The sequence below is a fragment of the Mustela lutreola genome, chromosome 13, assembly GCF_030435805.1.
Source record: "Mustela lutreola isolate mMusLut2 chromosome 13, mMusLut2.pri, whole genome shotgun sequence".
Classification (NCBI taxonomy): domain Eukaryota; kingdom Metazoa; phylum Chordata; class Mammalia; order Carnivora; family Mustelidae; genus Mustela; species Mustela lutreola.
The window spans coordinates 11,798,593-11,814,195 of record NC_081302.1 but is presented as its reverse complement, the minus strand read 5'-3'; the positions used below and the strand labels follow the sequence as shown (position 1 = coordinate 11,814,195).

Sequence of the window (15,603 nt, the reverse complement as noted above, 5' to 3'; positions counted from 1 at the left end):
AATTTTCCAGGGATTCACCTAACATGTAAAAATCAAGAAATACTGCATTTGACTTTGTTTAGAACTGTACACAACTGTATTTATTCTTCCCAAAAGCCACCGGAGGCGATCGATCTTACCTGTGGCATTTTGGTTGCCAACGCCACACACCTGTGAGAGCCTGAATTTGCAGCTTTGTATTCTTCAGTGATTTTATACCCACATGCACTCTCCCTTCTGCCTATGGTTTTGTGCTTTACTGGAGGCATTCAACACTGAAATACATATTATTTTATTGTAAAGAAGTTTTATTTTTCTTTATATTATAGATAAGGCGTCATAGTGACATTTCTGAAACGCGCTTTGGCAAATTAAAGAGGGCTTTGAATCTTTCAACCTTCTTCTTGTCTAGAGATGCATTGGGGGCTGGCTGGATGTCTCTTCTTGCTATTTCAGGAACTCTCCCTGTGTTCTCTTGAGCATGGTGGTCTCACAGTGGTCAGGCTCCATGAATGGTCTCAGAGCTCCAGAAGCCAGCTGCAAGAATTCTCAAGACCTAGCACTAGAAGGCCCCAGATGCCACATTCCACTGACAGAGCAACCACTAAGGGCCAGCCTGGACTCAGGGGAGGCCAAGGCGGACGCTGTTTGAAAAGACCCACAAGCCATTCCTGGCACTGGCCAAGACAATGACCTGGAGGGCCAAAGCTCCCTGGACAGCAGGCAGAGGACAAACTGCTCAGCATTGACTCTTGTTGATTCGTAAAACAAAAAGAGAAGTGAGTCCCCTTCAGGTGAATTTGTAGTGTCTGTGATATATATATATATCTTGTCCTTGAACAGAATTGCCAAGGATATCCTTTGAATATCTACATGCGCAGAGCAAATACATGTTTATTCAATATCACGGTCCCAAGTATGTGGGTGATAAAGTTAATAAGTGTCTGCCCTTCAAGGCTACAATGCAATGTCATTGTCAAAACAGATATGCAAATATTTACAAATCAAGTAGCATGCAAAAACTGCTGTAAAAGAGGTCCGTTGATGAGCTTTATGAATCCAGGAAAGGGAAGTATCTATTTTCATCTCTAACCATGTATCTGTGATTGCAAAGACTTCCTCTTTTTTTTTTTTTAACTTTTATCTATTTAAGTAATTTCTACACCCAACATGAGGCTTGAACATACCACCCCAAGATCAAGAGTTCCATACTATTCTGACTGAGCCAGCCAGGAACCCTCATGCTGACTTCCCATGGAAATCACCTAGGGGGACTTTTTAAGCATAATAATCCACTCTCCTATACCCTACTCTTACCCCAGATCATAATTTAATTGAGGAGTGGGGCCCAGGCTCAGTATTTACAAAGAGCTCTTCATAGGATTTTCTTTCTTTTTTTTTTTTTTAAATATGATTTTTTTAAAAGATTTTATTTTTAAGTAATCTCTACTCCCAACATGGAGCCTGAACTCACCACCTGGAGATCAAGAGTTGTTGCATGCTCTACCCACCAAGCCAGCCAGGTGCCTCTCTCCATGTAGTCCTAATGGGAAGCCAGAATTGTGACCAGCGTCCAGCATTTCTGTTTCTCTGGTCATCAGACTCCTCTGGGTTCCTCTGCGAGGAGACAGGGATTCAGCAGACCTGAGAAGGACCAGGTATTTCCAACAACTGCCCAGGTGAGTCTCATCATCAAGGAAGTTTAAGTAACAATGCCAAGTTCCAATCCCTTGCCGGTGCCAAATGCAGATTTCACTCTGAAGGCACCATTTTTAAGAACCTGAAGAGAAGACAGGTTCTTCACCTTTCTAGCAGCTTGTTCAACCACACATGGGAGTCATTTGGTACTTAGCTTTAGTCACATGGGAACCTCTGGTTGAACACCGGTTCCGCTTTCGGCAGGTTGTTGAATCTCTTGAAGGCTCACTTTTCCTTCTCTGTAAAATGGGGAGAAAAATAATACACGCTTCATAGGATTGTTCAGAAGAATTAAGAAAGAATTATCTGGGAGGCATTTAGAGTTAATTGATGCAATTAACATTCCTACAAGCTCCCGGATGCTTACATTCTGGGCCTTGGTCCTTGCTAAACTCCTACTTTAGAAAATCTAGGTGGGGCACCTGGGTGGCTCTTAAGCCTCTGCCTTTGGCTCAGGTCATGATCTCAGGGCTCAGCAGGGAGCCTGCTTCCTCCTCTCTCTCTGGCTACCTCTCTGCCTACTTGTGATCTCTATCTGTCAAGTAAATAAATAAAATCTTAAAAAAAAAAAATCTAGGCAAGATTTATTTGACAGTGTTGTGAAAGTCAATGAAAAATCTTACCTTACCCAAAAAGAATGAGGAAAAATATGAGGCAGGAATAGTTTGCTGGGATTTCTGATCTCGTTCCCTTCTATCAATGAAAGTTCAGAAAGCAAGTTTTTAAAATTTAGACTTCCTTAATTTGGAAACGTTTACTAGGTGCATTAAAGGAATATTAGCAACAGGTGTCTCTCTTTTGACCTCATTTACAAATCTACCATAGTTCACTCTGCTTGTGCTTTGAAAAAATGTTTTTCCTTTTAAATCGTCATTATCTTTCCTCCAGGAGTTGGGTTTCACCATAAATCCATATTTTTTTACTCTGGAAGAAGCAAAATCGTGTGTGGGCAACAATTTTTAATATTTTCAATACTTTCAAAAATAGAGAATGACGAAGGACTTTTTTAAAAATCAACTCCGTTCTCTGTATTTCTCAGCGTGCACAGGCTGTTTTCTGGAAGTAGGACGTAACCTACTTGAATGTCAGTTATTAAGAGGATCAAAAGTAAAGAAAAAGTATGTTTAGCCTGACTTTAAAAAGGGTTTCTTTTTTGGTAGGATGGGAATTCATGGAAATGGAGTTCCCAGTTCAAATGTTAAAGGAAGAAAGGTGGTTTGTAAAAGAAATACATTCGCATAAAATGAACATATAGTCAGAGCATCAATAACATCAAAGAGAAAAGTATTTGTCAAATATATATATATTTCTGTTAATATATTTACAATATATAATATAAAAATATTATATAATATATATACTTAAACTTGGAGTAAGTGTATATATAGAAATTCTCCAGGTAGAAATTTTTAAAATATACTGTTAATGATAATCCACTGCTGAGATTTTTTTTTTTAAGATTTTATATATTTATTTGAGAAAGAGCATCACGGGGGCAGGAGGGTGGTGCGGGTGGGGGTGGGCGGCAGAGGGAAAGAGAGAAGCAGGCTCCCCGATGAGCAGGGAACCCAAAGCAGGGCTCCATCCCAGGACCTTAGGATCATGACCTGAGCTGAAGGCCGATGCTTAACCAGCTGAGCCACCCAGGGGCCCCACTGCTGAGATATTTAATGTGATTAGAAATTCTAGAAAAATGAAGAGAATTGGGGATAACCAGCTGTGAACTAAAAAAAAAAAAAAAGAAAAAAAGAAAAAAAAGATTATTCTCTAGATTGAGAAAACCCCATTTCCCAATTTCTTCTGATCATTTTTAGTTGGGAAGAAAAAGCCATCCTACCCCTCCTTCTGAGTTCCTTTTTGTGCAATTTTCATGCTTGTTCTTTTTCTCTTTGGTGTGGCTTGTCCTTTCTCTTTGGTGTCCGTGCCTGCTGTAATAATGGCACATTATTTTTAATTTCTCAGAAATCCATAAACAGGCAACTACAATGACATAGGAAATGTTTGGCTCAAAAGACACAAGCCTGGGGCGCCTGGGTGGCTCAGTGGGTTAAAGCCTCTGCCTTCAGCTCAGGTCATGATCCCAGGGTGCTAGGATCGAGTCCCGCATCGGGCTTTCTGCTCATCACGGAGCCTGCTTCCCCATCTCTCTTTCTCTGCCTGCCTCTCTGCCTACTTGTGATCTCTGTCTGTCATATTAAAAAAAAAAAAAAAAAAAGAAAAGACACAAGCCCTTTTAGCCAAACTTTCCAATTTCCTTCTATAACTTCTAGACGATTCCAACTGTTTGCTGTCTGTAGCTGAGCGTTACTATAAAGCAGAATGAACAATAAAAGGCTTGTGTCCGTCTTAAAAGGAGCCATGTTTCAAATCCTAGTTAGGACTTAAGAGTATCATTTATACAAATTCGCCAAAGTGACCACAGGCAGACTTGCCAATATGTATGCTTCATTGTTATTCATTCTTAAAGATGCTGCTCTGCCCAGAACAATGATAATTATTTTTTGTTTTTCTTTCGGTTTGGGTTGAATGAGATGGCTCCCTTATTTATTGTCACCCTGCTCTGGCACCTAGCACAGAAAACATTTCCATCTCCGAGTTCCTTGTGCTTTAAGTTTCTGCTCACATAAAATACATTAATGCCCTTCTGATCCACATGGCAGGTTCATAGAGAAGCAAGATACATTTCTTTCAATGAGAGACAACCCAAACACATGTTCAGTATGTTTAAAATTCTGTAAGAGGATGAACACCACAATGGAGAGAAATCCCAGCTTTGGGTTTATAAGGCCAGACCAAAGGAAAGGAGGACATTGCTGTTTGAGATAGTGCCTTGAATTGTGAGCTTGAGAAGGGACACAGAAGGTTGGGGATGAGGAGCTTGGTGGTAAAGCACTACAGACCCTACCTGCATCCCCGGCAGGGTTGCTTTCCCTGGAAATAGCTGATACAGAACAGCCTAGCTGAAACCAGGGGAAGCGCTATTAGGCACGTTTTTGCCATGACCTTCCTGATATCTCACAAAGCATAAGCACCTGCCCAAAGGGGGCTTATTATTGGCTGCCATGGGCCCGAAACGGTGTTGACACAAACTTCCCTGGGACTGATCAAGGAATTCCAAAAAGGGGGCATGAGGACCAGGGAAAAGCTCAAGGAAGGCAAATTTCAGTCCAACCCAGAGGAAAACATCCTAAAAATTAGAGTGCTTCACTCCAAGCTGCCTTCCCTTGGAAAATCAACCCCACTTGGCCCAGCAGCCAGGAGCTCCCCTCCCATGTCACGCAGCCAAAACAGCTTATAGCCCTGCTGGATTTTCATTAGTCCTCCCAGCAAGCCGGTGGGCTTGGGCCAGTCTTGGCATTCCCTGCATTGCCCAGGTGACTGGCAGGGAATGGTGCAGGTCCAGTGAGAACACGGACATCCAGTTTTGCACCTTCCATGCCCCTGGTGGGCCTGCCCCGCCCGCTAGAGCTAGAGGCCTTGTCCAGCTCGCCTGCTTCCTTCCAACCCTTCTGCCAAAGATCTCCCTCTGGATCAGGTTTTTCTCCCCCCGGGGCACCACCTGACGCTTGTGGGAAAGCTAGTATTTCCATGTCATTCCAGACGGTCTCATCCTTTGCACAACTGGCGACCAGTCATGGCCTGACGTCATCTCAAGCTGTGGCTCCTCTCACTGCCCATCTTCACCACAATTTGACTTGGTTTGGGCATACGTTCCCTCAGACTTATTACGCTCATTACTCTGGTGTTCCCCTATTCCCTTCTAGCCCTCCCTATCCTGGGCTACTGGGTTCAAGGAGCCCATGTCGTGTTCCCTCCTTCAGGTCAAAAGGAGGGAGGTAAAGAGGGGGTCTGAATTCTGTCTGCCCGTACATAGCAGAAGCTATGGGTGTCCCCCCACGCCAACCCCCTCGGTGTTCACTTCTGAAGTCAAAGGCTGCTTACCACTGACTCCTGAAAATATCCAATTGAAGGTTTTTTCTGGCCTTGGGACATGCACCCAGGGAAGTCAGATGTGTTGGACAATTAATTCCCCTGAAACACAATGACAAACAGAGACCTGGTGAATAAACAGCTCAGCTCCCTTGCCCCTCGGATGGGTGAATTTTGAGCCACAGTTTTCAGGTTCCTTGGTAGGACTGCGCTCTATTTGCCCACAGTGGTTAACTTACTCAGTAATGGATGCTCTGTCACCTTCCTCCCCTTCCTTGTCACACAGTCACCATGTCCTGTATCTCCTAGGATCCTCTCTCAAATAAATTACTCGCACGTGAATAAATGTTCATCTCAGTCTTTGCCGATGCTGGGGGTGGGGGTCCTAGCTCCATGTCTAGCAATGCAGGAAGCATTCGAGGCATGAATGAATGAATGAATTAACCTTGGCAGGTCATCTATGAATCTTGTAAATGGAATTTCTGCATTAGGAGAGAGGCTACCGCATAGGACTATGGATTATTCTTCCTCCAGGAGCGATAATACGTCTACAGGGAAATATCTTTTTAACTACAAGACTTGGGCAAGGAGCTAGGAGCTGGAAGCATGTGAAAAAACAAGACTTATCTCCATTCTCTGCCAGTATGCTTTCGGATGTGAAGGGGGCAGCGGGGATCACAGGTTAGTTATGAAATCATGCGATTTCTCGAGCCAGCACATTGCCTTTTATGGACACCGCGGTCCGGGGTGCTGGGCAGAGAGTGATTTTCCATCCCGGTCTCTACAGTTCACAGTTTCTAGTCACAACAAGCGGAGCCAGAAATAATGTCAGATATTCAAACCCTGGAGTATTGTATTATAAAGGCATAACGTCAAAATCATATATGAAACGACGTTTTAATTACTCCACGACTGGAATTTTCATAACAGCATTTTATGGCTGGTTGGCACTGCCTCAGGATTTCTGTGTTACAAGTGAGGAAATGAGTCACCAAAGTGTAAAAAAGAACGTGCTGAAGGCTCCTCGGCTGCTGTCTGAGAAGAGCTGGAAGAAAATGTTCCTGACCATTCTCTTCCTGTGCTCAGGCTAACACGGGGTTTTCAACACGGCCGCACACTCTCATATCTTCCTGATCCAGTTTTATAAGAGAACCAAACCTTGTAGTTCGTGAACTATAGGAGAGCCATTGGTGAAGGACAATTTAATATATTATATTACATATTTGGGGAGGTACAATGAGAATGTGAAAATCATATTTTGTCCTTAACAACCAAGAGTCTAATAGGATTGAGCAAAATCCATTTTTTTTTTCATAACAACTCAGAGTTTAATATAATTGAGCACGGACAAAATGAGGTCCCCCACCCCGCCCCACCCCAGCCACACCTGCTCCCATCTCCAAGGAGCAGCTGCCCTGCTGGGGAGTCTCCAAATTCCATATCTTTTCTACCAGAATGGGAGCGTCGGGTTGGGGTGGGTGGGTGGGAAGGCTCAGGAGGAGTCTGTGTCGGAAGTCTAGGCTCCATCATGAGGCAAAGACAGATGCTCTGAGGAAGAGGCATCCCCTGCCAAAAGGACTGCAGCTGGCAACGGCCTGGGTGGGGATTAGCACCGCAGCAGTTCAGAGAAGAAGGCAGATTCGGGCGCTGTGCAGACCCCTGAGACCAGGCGGTGGGGAGAGGGTAGCACCTGATGATCCAAAGAGACAAGCAGTAACGTCCCACAGGTCTGGCAGCTGCAGGACCCACTGAAGGGATTGCTGGTTGTCAGGCTACAATCTAAGAAGTGAAGAGCCACTGGAGGGACGCCTGGGTGGTGCCGTGGGTTCATGTGGGACTCGATTTCGCCTGGTGATCTCAGGGTCCTAGGATCGAGCCTCCCAGGCTCACTGCTCTGTATGGAGTCTGCATAAATTTCTGGCTCTCTCTCCCTCTCCCTCTGTGCCTCCCCGTCCCCACACTCGCTCTAGTTCTCTCCAAAATTAATAAATAAATCTTTTTAAAAAGGCAGAGAGACAGAGACACTGGAACTGAGTTCTAGGTGGCAGCAATGAACTTGGCTTCTAGAACCAGGGCCAGTTCCAGAACACCCAGCAACGTAGTAGACTTTATCGGGACTCACTTGATCTATTGACTTTCACTTTTGAAATGCCCCACAGCTAGAGGCACGGTTGGCTCCAGAGCTGAGAGTGGAGAGAGTATGAAGTTGTTTACTGAGCTTAGCAAGGGATGTTAGTCCACTAGGAGGCAGGGTTGGGGGGGCGGGAGCCAAGGCAGGGGATCTGGGAGATCACACTGCAAATAATCCCCAGGGAGGAAAACACTGATTCCCAAGAGGGAATCAACTTGGGACTTTAACAACAATTAAACTTGGGACCTCTGATACAAGGCTACCAAGTTCCCCACACAAAAATGAGAACAAAAGTAAACTTAATTTCTAAAAACAGAGCCTGAGGAAAATGAGGGATTAAATGAAAAAATAATTGGATCCTAAAGAGAGAGTTTCTGGGATGGGTATCTTCAGTTCTCCTCTGTTTTATGTTTTTATCAGTGTCTTAGATCAAGACATAAGATACATAGTTATCCAATAAGAGAATGATAAAATTCGGGGCGCCTGGTTGGCTCAGTGGGTTAAGGCCTCTGCTTTCAGCTCGGGTCATGGTCCCAGGGTCCTGGGATCGAGCCCCGCATCGGGCTCTCTGCTCCTCGGAGAGCCTGCTTCCTCCTCTCTCTCTGTCTGCCTCTCTGCCTGCTTGTGATCTCTGTCTGTCAAATAAATAAATAAGTCTTTAAAAAAAAAAAAAAAAAAAAAAGAGAATGATAAAATTCTGGGAAGCTAACAGAAGTATCGATATAAAATGAGGCTAAAAAGGAATCCTGACAAAATTTTGGGAAAATGTTGTCTTAAATGGCCCCATGGTCTACTCCTCTCCCAACTCCAAACAATGCCGGGGGATCCTGGAAGGTAGAAGGAGACCTCTGGGCTCTCTCTTAGAGAGAGTCGGCCCACGTGAGCCTCCCACATCGGATAAGAGAGGGGCTGTGGGACCCACAACCAATCCTACAATAAGGTTGGAGAAGCCTTCTTGGAGAGGGCTTGGCCTGTGGAGATCTGTGGACCTGGAGTAGTCAGAGATCTTCAGAGAAAAGGAACTGATAAGGTGTGTGTGTGTGTGTGTGTGTGTGTGTGTGTATGAATATACAGAAAGAGATTAATTGACTGACTGATTTTAAGGAATTGACTCACACCATCGTGGGGTATATCCAAAATCTGCGGGGCAGGCCAGCAAGCTGAAGACCCCGGAAAGACCTGATGCTGCAGCTTGAGTCTGAAGGCAGCCTAGAGGCAGAATTTCCTCTTTCTTGAGGGACCTCAGTCTTTTGCTCTTAAGGCCTTCAATGGATTAGATGAGACCCACCCACACTATAGAAGGTACTTTGCTTCACTCAAAGTCTACGGTTTTAAATGTAATTTCACCTGAAAAATACCTTCAGATCAACGTGTAGTTTGGAGTTTAATCAAATGTGAGGGTTCCGTGGCCTTGCCAGGTTGGTACATAAGATTAAGTATCATAGAACTCCAGGGGGAGGGTTATTCTGGTTCCTTATGGTACTTTGGTAGGAACCTACTAGTCTTCCTGAGTTCCAAGAAGCTGTGGAGGAGGAAGGGAGGTATATGTGTCTTTTATGCAAAGGCCAGAACATATAAGTCCTAGTAGCTGAGAAGAGGAGGGGTCAGGGAGCCTTTCTCCCAATGTTATAACAGAGAACTGACGACATGTCCGCTGCTAACCTTGCAGGCCCACGGGGGCAGGCGCCATTTTGTTTTCCTCATTCACAGAGTGGCTTCCATTTAAGTAAGGTGGTAGACAGAATAATACCCCTTCAAAGACATGTACGTCCTAGTCCCTGGAACCTGGGGATATATATGATCTTACATGGCAAAAGGGACTTTGCAGACATGATTAAGGATCTTGAGAGAGGGATGATCTTGGATTATCCACTGGGCCCAATATAATCAGAAAAACCCTTATAAGAGGGAGGCAGGGGGCCAGAGCCAGAGAAGGTAACATGATCACAGAAGACGGAGGATGGGGCCACAAGTCAGGGAATGCTAGGCAGCTCTAGAAGCAGGAAACATGGAAATGAATTTTTCCCTAGAGCCTCCAGAAGGCATGAAGTTCACTGACATCTTGATTTCAGACCTCTGACCTCCAGAGCTGTAAGAGAATATATCTGGGTCATGTCAGGCCACATGGTAATGGACTAATTTGCTACAGCAGCAGTAAGAAGCTAATACAGTACCTTAAAGGGACCAGGTGGCCACAGAGAAACAATTACCAGAACACTCACGATAGGGGGGCACCTGGATGGCGCAGTCAGTGAGGTGTCTGACTCTGGGTTTCAGCTCAGGTCATGATCATAGGATTGTGAGATCGAGTCCTGTGTCAAGCTCCACACTCAGCCACAAGTCTGTTTAAGATTCTTTCTCTCCCTTTCCTTCTGCTCCTCCCCCTGCTCATGCACTTGCATTCTTGCAAATAAATAAGCAACTCTTAAAACAAAAAAAGAATACTAGTAATAGAGAAAAAATTGTTGGAGGAGTCAGACAAAAGCTGAATTAAAATAAGAAAATTCCAGGCATCACAGCACATGCGCACACGAACATAAACTTTTTGGAACTAAAAACATTTTTAATGAAAATATTAAAAGATAAAATAGTCACTGTTGGGCCCCTGGGTGGCAGAGCTGCTTGAGTGCTGACCCTTGGTTTCAGGTCGGGTTGTGATCTTGGGGTCATGGGATGGAGCCCCGTGTCAGGCTCTGTGCTCAGCGGGGAGTCTGCCTGAGATTCTGTCTGTCTGTCTGTCTCTCCTTCTGTGCCTTCCACTCATGCTCTCTCTCAAGTAAATAAATAAATCTTTAATAAATAAATAAATGATAAAATAGTCACTGTTAAGACCCAACTTGGTGATAGGGAAGGCAAAAAAAAAAAAAAAAAAAAAAAAGAAAGAAAGAAAGAAAGAAAGCCTCTTACAGAGGCTCAGTGGGTTAAAGCCTCTGTATTTGGCTCAGGTCATGGTCTCAAGGTCCTGGGATCAAGACCCACATTAGGCTCTCTGCTCAGCAGGGGGCCTGCTTCCTCCCTGTCTCTCTGCCTACTTGTGATGTCTGTCTGTCAAATAAATAAATAAAATCTTAAAAAAAAAAAAAAAAAAGCTTAGGGACACCTGGGTGGCTCAGTCGGTTAAGTATCTGACTCTTGGTTTAGGCTCAGGTCACCATCTCATCTCACGATCTGAGACTGAGCCCCGGGTTGGGTTCTGGGCTGGGCGCGGAGCCTACTTAAGATTCTCTTCCCTCCTCCCTACCCTCCCCCAACATGGACACTCACTCTCTCTTTCTTTCTAAAAAAAAGAAAGGAAAAAGATTAAAAGACAGAGTAAATCTACAAAGAAATGGAAAGTGCGTGAGAGAGAAATTAAAAACTTGGAAGATATAGCTAGGAGAAAAACATGGAAATAACAGGATTCCAGAAGGATAAAAAGTTGGGGTTTGCTAGAAAATAGAATCAAACCTGTGCTAGCATGCTGATGAGATGCGTGCTCCGGGAAGGCACCGGGAGGGAAGCAGGAGCGAGGCAGGCCGGAGGGAGAGCGGTCACGAAGGGGCGGATGAGAGCAGGCTCAGCTTCGTGAACAGCAAAAGTGCAAAGACTGGCCTTGCAGAATGTGTTCAGGCAGGATATAAACGATTGCATTTCGGAAAGGCTTCTGGAAGGAGTGGAATTTCCTCTCCAGTTCCCCTTGGTGTCCTGTCTCTCCCTGGCCAAAGGCTGGGGACTCCAGGGACATGAATGTTAGATGGTCATTGTCCCACGGGAAGCTCTGCACACTTTTATTTTCAGTCCACTTTCCCCCTTTCTTGCCGCCGGATCTCTGAACGCCTCCTTCATTGCCGATGCCCATCGTGCCTGTTATCGAAGCATCACTTGATTACATAACTATCCTTCTTTGCGCTTCAGCATTTTACGAGAAACCAGCCTCAGAGAAATGAGTCACAGACCAAATATACAAATGATCCAACCACCAATGTCTAAATAAATAAACCAGTAGATTAAAAATTAAAGCTGACCACACTAGGAGACCGGCGATAAAATATCCATCATTAAAAATGTAGCCCTTACTGATCTGATCAACACAAACTCATTCAAGTAGTAACAAGAAGAGTAGGAAGTGAACTTACAAGTAACAGATTGATGTCTCCAAAAGCAGTTTGGAAAAAAATCAGCTGTTACTGTTGTTTTATTTTCGGTAAACTGTAACATATAAGAAGTCCCCAAGAAACTGTTGCTGTACTTTTTGCCAGGTTTATAATTATATGTATATGTACATATATATGTGTGTGTGCGTGTGTGTATACACACATATATGTATATATAATTATATTTACATATATGTATATACAATTATAAAATATATAATATATAATAATACAATAAATTTATATAAGTATATAAATCATATATAAACATGTGATTATAAAACGTTCAGTTCCCCTAGCTCTCAAACCAAAGGAGACTCAGAGTGTATGTGTGATACATTGGTCAGGGGAGAATTGACCTGCGGCCACCAGCATCTTATTTCCCCTAATTCCCTAGAAAACTCGGAATGAGAGCAACTCTGAATAAAGCTGCAGAGTCAAAGCCCTGGAGCCAAAAAGCAGGGGAGCTCTTCTGGCCAATACAAACCGGTGGGTGGAGGAAGGGGGGAAGTGAAGACGTGCCATGGAGTGTAATAAGAAGGGAGAGATATTTAATGTCAGTCTTTCATTTTTAAAATTGTTGTGTGACCCTCTGGTCTCATAGCCAAAGCAGGAAAGTGGAATTCTGTGAAAGAGAAAGGTCAGCACTGTGAAGAATATGGAATTGAGTCAGGTAGATTTTAACGAATTTAGAAATTCATTGGAAAGGTCCTATGGGGAGGAGATACAGAGGACCAGGTGAGAAGGAATGAATTTTGTTTGTTTTCCAGAAAACTGTCAACTCCGATTCTCATCAAGGAGTTGGGACTGGCACATAATTTTCAAACCTTGGAATGTGTGGGACACCAGAGGCTCCTGAGTGTGGAGCGTGGGGTGGGGAGGAACAAGGAAGTGGCCACAACTAGACCAGCCCAATGAGTAGGAGAAATTAGATACATCAGGGAGGATAAGGATGTGTGCAAAATGGTGCACACCTGTGTGTGCGTGTGTGTGCGTGTGTGTGTGTGTGTGTGTGTGTGTGTGTGGAGAAGTATGTACATGAGAGTTTTCGTGCAAAGGTAGAAAACAGGATGTAGCGTGGTTCCCTAGAGATCATGGACGATTAATCATCATTCTCGAGCATCAGGCTAAGAGTTTTAAAAATGAGAGTGGAGAAGAAGCCAGCTGACGGGATATAGGCTCCAAAATAAAGTAGAACACAGGTCTCACCCCTCCGGCTAAAATTCAAGGGATGGCTCCCCTCAAGGTTCCCCACACGGGGGAATACATCTTCAAAGCCTGTATTTGAGACAATGCTGTGATATGAATGTCTGAAAATGGATTAACCCCAGAAAATCCGGACACCAGGGCGGCGGTATCTGCAGGGATTTCCCCCTCTGCACTGTTGATATTTGGGGTAAAGCAAGTCTTTGTCGCAGGAAGGGCTGTCCCATTCATTGTAGGATGTTCAGAAGCAACCCTGGGTGCCCCCCGCAAAGATGCTGGGACCACCATCCTCCCAGGTGTGAGGGACAGATGCTGTTGTCTTGCTAACATGTGGTGGCCCTGTCTCAGGGTCTTGCTACTTAACCTATACAGCATCTAACAACATCATCTGACCACCCCTCCCTTTTGTAAACCCTTCCTTCTCTCAGCTTCACTGAGGCTTTATTCTGATTCTCCTCCCTCTCCACTGTCTACTCTTCGTCAATCATCCCTCAGGTAGGTAGAATCCTAGACTCTCTGGGTTTGGTGCTGATCTCCTCTGACTCCGAGCCTGCTGTCCCTGAGCTCCTCCCTCCTGGGCCCGCAGGTGATGCTGTGACGCCAACGGTCCCTGTCTGCTCCCCGTGCCTCGTGAGCGCGAGCTGGGTCCCCGGAGCAGTGACATCAGCTACACAACCATCGTGCAACTCGACTTCTTTGTCCCCGAACTTGCTTCTGAAGTTCATACACATACTTCTGAATTCCTGCTCAGACTCCCTCTGGGGATCCCTCTGGTGCCTGAAGATACAAAAGTTCAGAGATGACTTCTCTCTGCTCCCAGAATGTGTTTTCTATTTTCACTGCTGGGATCTTCAAGTTTACTGTCCCCGGGGTTAGAAAATTCTAAAACAGCTTGGCCTTCTCTCCCTAAACAGGCACTTGGTCGCTGATTCTGGATCATTCTGTTGACCCTAAGTCCATTTGATTGTACCTCTGCAGTGTCTCTAATATCAGGGTTCCCCTTTCATGCCACAAGCATTGGTCAGACCTTCTTTGTTCTCAACTGGATGTCTTCTCTCCACCCACCACCATTTTCCCATCTACTTACATATTTTCATAGTGCTTACATTTTAAAACAAAGAAAATATGGGGGCACCGGGTGGCTCAGTCAGTTAAGCATCTGCCTTGGGCTCAGGTCATGTCCCAGGGGACTTGCATCAAGCCCCTGCTCAGCAGGTAGCCTGCTTCTCCCTCTCCCTCTGCCCCTACTTGTATTCTCTCTCTCACTCAGTCTCTCTAAATAAATAAATAAAACCTTTAAAAAAAAAAAAAAAAGAGGATTATATGCATGAAGCAGATGCTAAAGCTAGCGTTAATTCTAGGAAGAGTTAATATTCCCTGGAGACATGAAGGGGAAGAGATGGGTGAAGATATTACACCCAGCTTAGTAAGAGGTGCATTTTCAATTAATTTTTTCCAATATTTTGCTACAAAAATTTTCAAACATATAGAAAAGTTGAAAGAATTTTGCAGTAAATGTACCTATACCCATTGCCTAGGTTCTAGAATTATTTTGCTCAGCTTGCTAAATCACGTATCTCTCCATCTGTCCTTCCCTCCATCCATTTGTTAATCCAGATATGTTTCAAAGTAAATTGCAGCCACCACCAAATTCTCATCTGAAATTCTTCGGCATACATATCATGGGTTAGAATTCAATACTTGTTGGCAGTTGTTTCCTTTTCTTTTGAGGCAAAATAAACATACAATGAGATGCTCAGATCTTTAGGAAACCATGTTCAGGGTTTCAACAAATGCATACACATGTGTCACTCAAATCCTGTCAAGACACAGAGCCTTATCATCACCCAGAAAGTTCCCTGACATCATCTCCTTGCCGGTCCCTGCCCCAAATCTGCCCCAGAGGCAACCACTGTTCTTTTTTTTTTTTTTTTTTAAGGTTTTATTTATTTATTTGACGGACAGAGATTACAAGTAAGCAGAAAGGCAATCAGAGAGGGGAGGAAGCAGGCTCCTTGCTGAGCAGAGAGCCCGATGTGGGGCTCGATCCCAGGACCCTGAGATCATGACCTGAGCTGAAGGCAGAGGCTTTAACCCACTGAGCCACCCAGGTGCCCCAACCACTGTTCTGATGCTCTTCGATCGTAGATTAGTTTTGCCCATTTCAGAACTTCCTATAAATGCCAATCACATAACCCGTCCTCTTGTGTGTCTAGATTCTCTTAAAATAAGGCTTTCAAGATTCATCTGTGTTGTTTCATGAATAAGTAGTTTGTCCTTTTCTATTCCCAAGTAAGATTTCATTGCACAAATATACTACGGTTGGTTGGTCGATCTGTTCTTCTATCGATGGTCGTCTAGTTTCTAGTTTTGAGCAACATTTTCAATAAAACTGTACTTCAATTATCATTTGTCAAAGTTTATGATATATTTTTGTTCTATTAATCAATTGTGGACTAGGTAATTATAATATCAACTCAAAACAAAAGAAATTTTTATCACTTTCAATTTTATGGCTCAGCTGGT

The 15,603-nt window shown here is 44.1% G+C and overlaps 1 long non-coding RNA gene across 16 annotated transcripts in view; it reads right to left on the bottom strand.

Moving 5' to 3' along the window:
- Positions 1 to 266: 266 nt before the first annotated feature.
- Positions 267 to 15,603, bottom strand: part of LOC131813730 (uncharacterized) — a 48,605-nt gene continuing 33,268 nt past the window's right edge. For 13 of the 16 annotated variants that reach the window (XR_009346907.1, XR_009346912.1, XR_009346915.1 and 10 more), the window contains 3 exons: positions 11,186 to 11,581; positions 5,620 to 5,709; positions 267 to 1,916 (listed from right to left, as the gene is read on the bottom strand). This is a non-coding gene — a long non-coding RNA (uncharacterized LOC131813730). Of the gene's footprint in view, positions 1,917 to 3,514; positions 3,606 to 5,619; positions 5,710 to 11,185; positions 11,582 to 15,603 lie in introns of all 16 variants that reach the window. The other 3 variants (XR_009346909.1, XR_009346918.1, XR_009346908.1) reach the window with 3 other exon arrangements.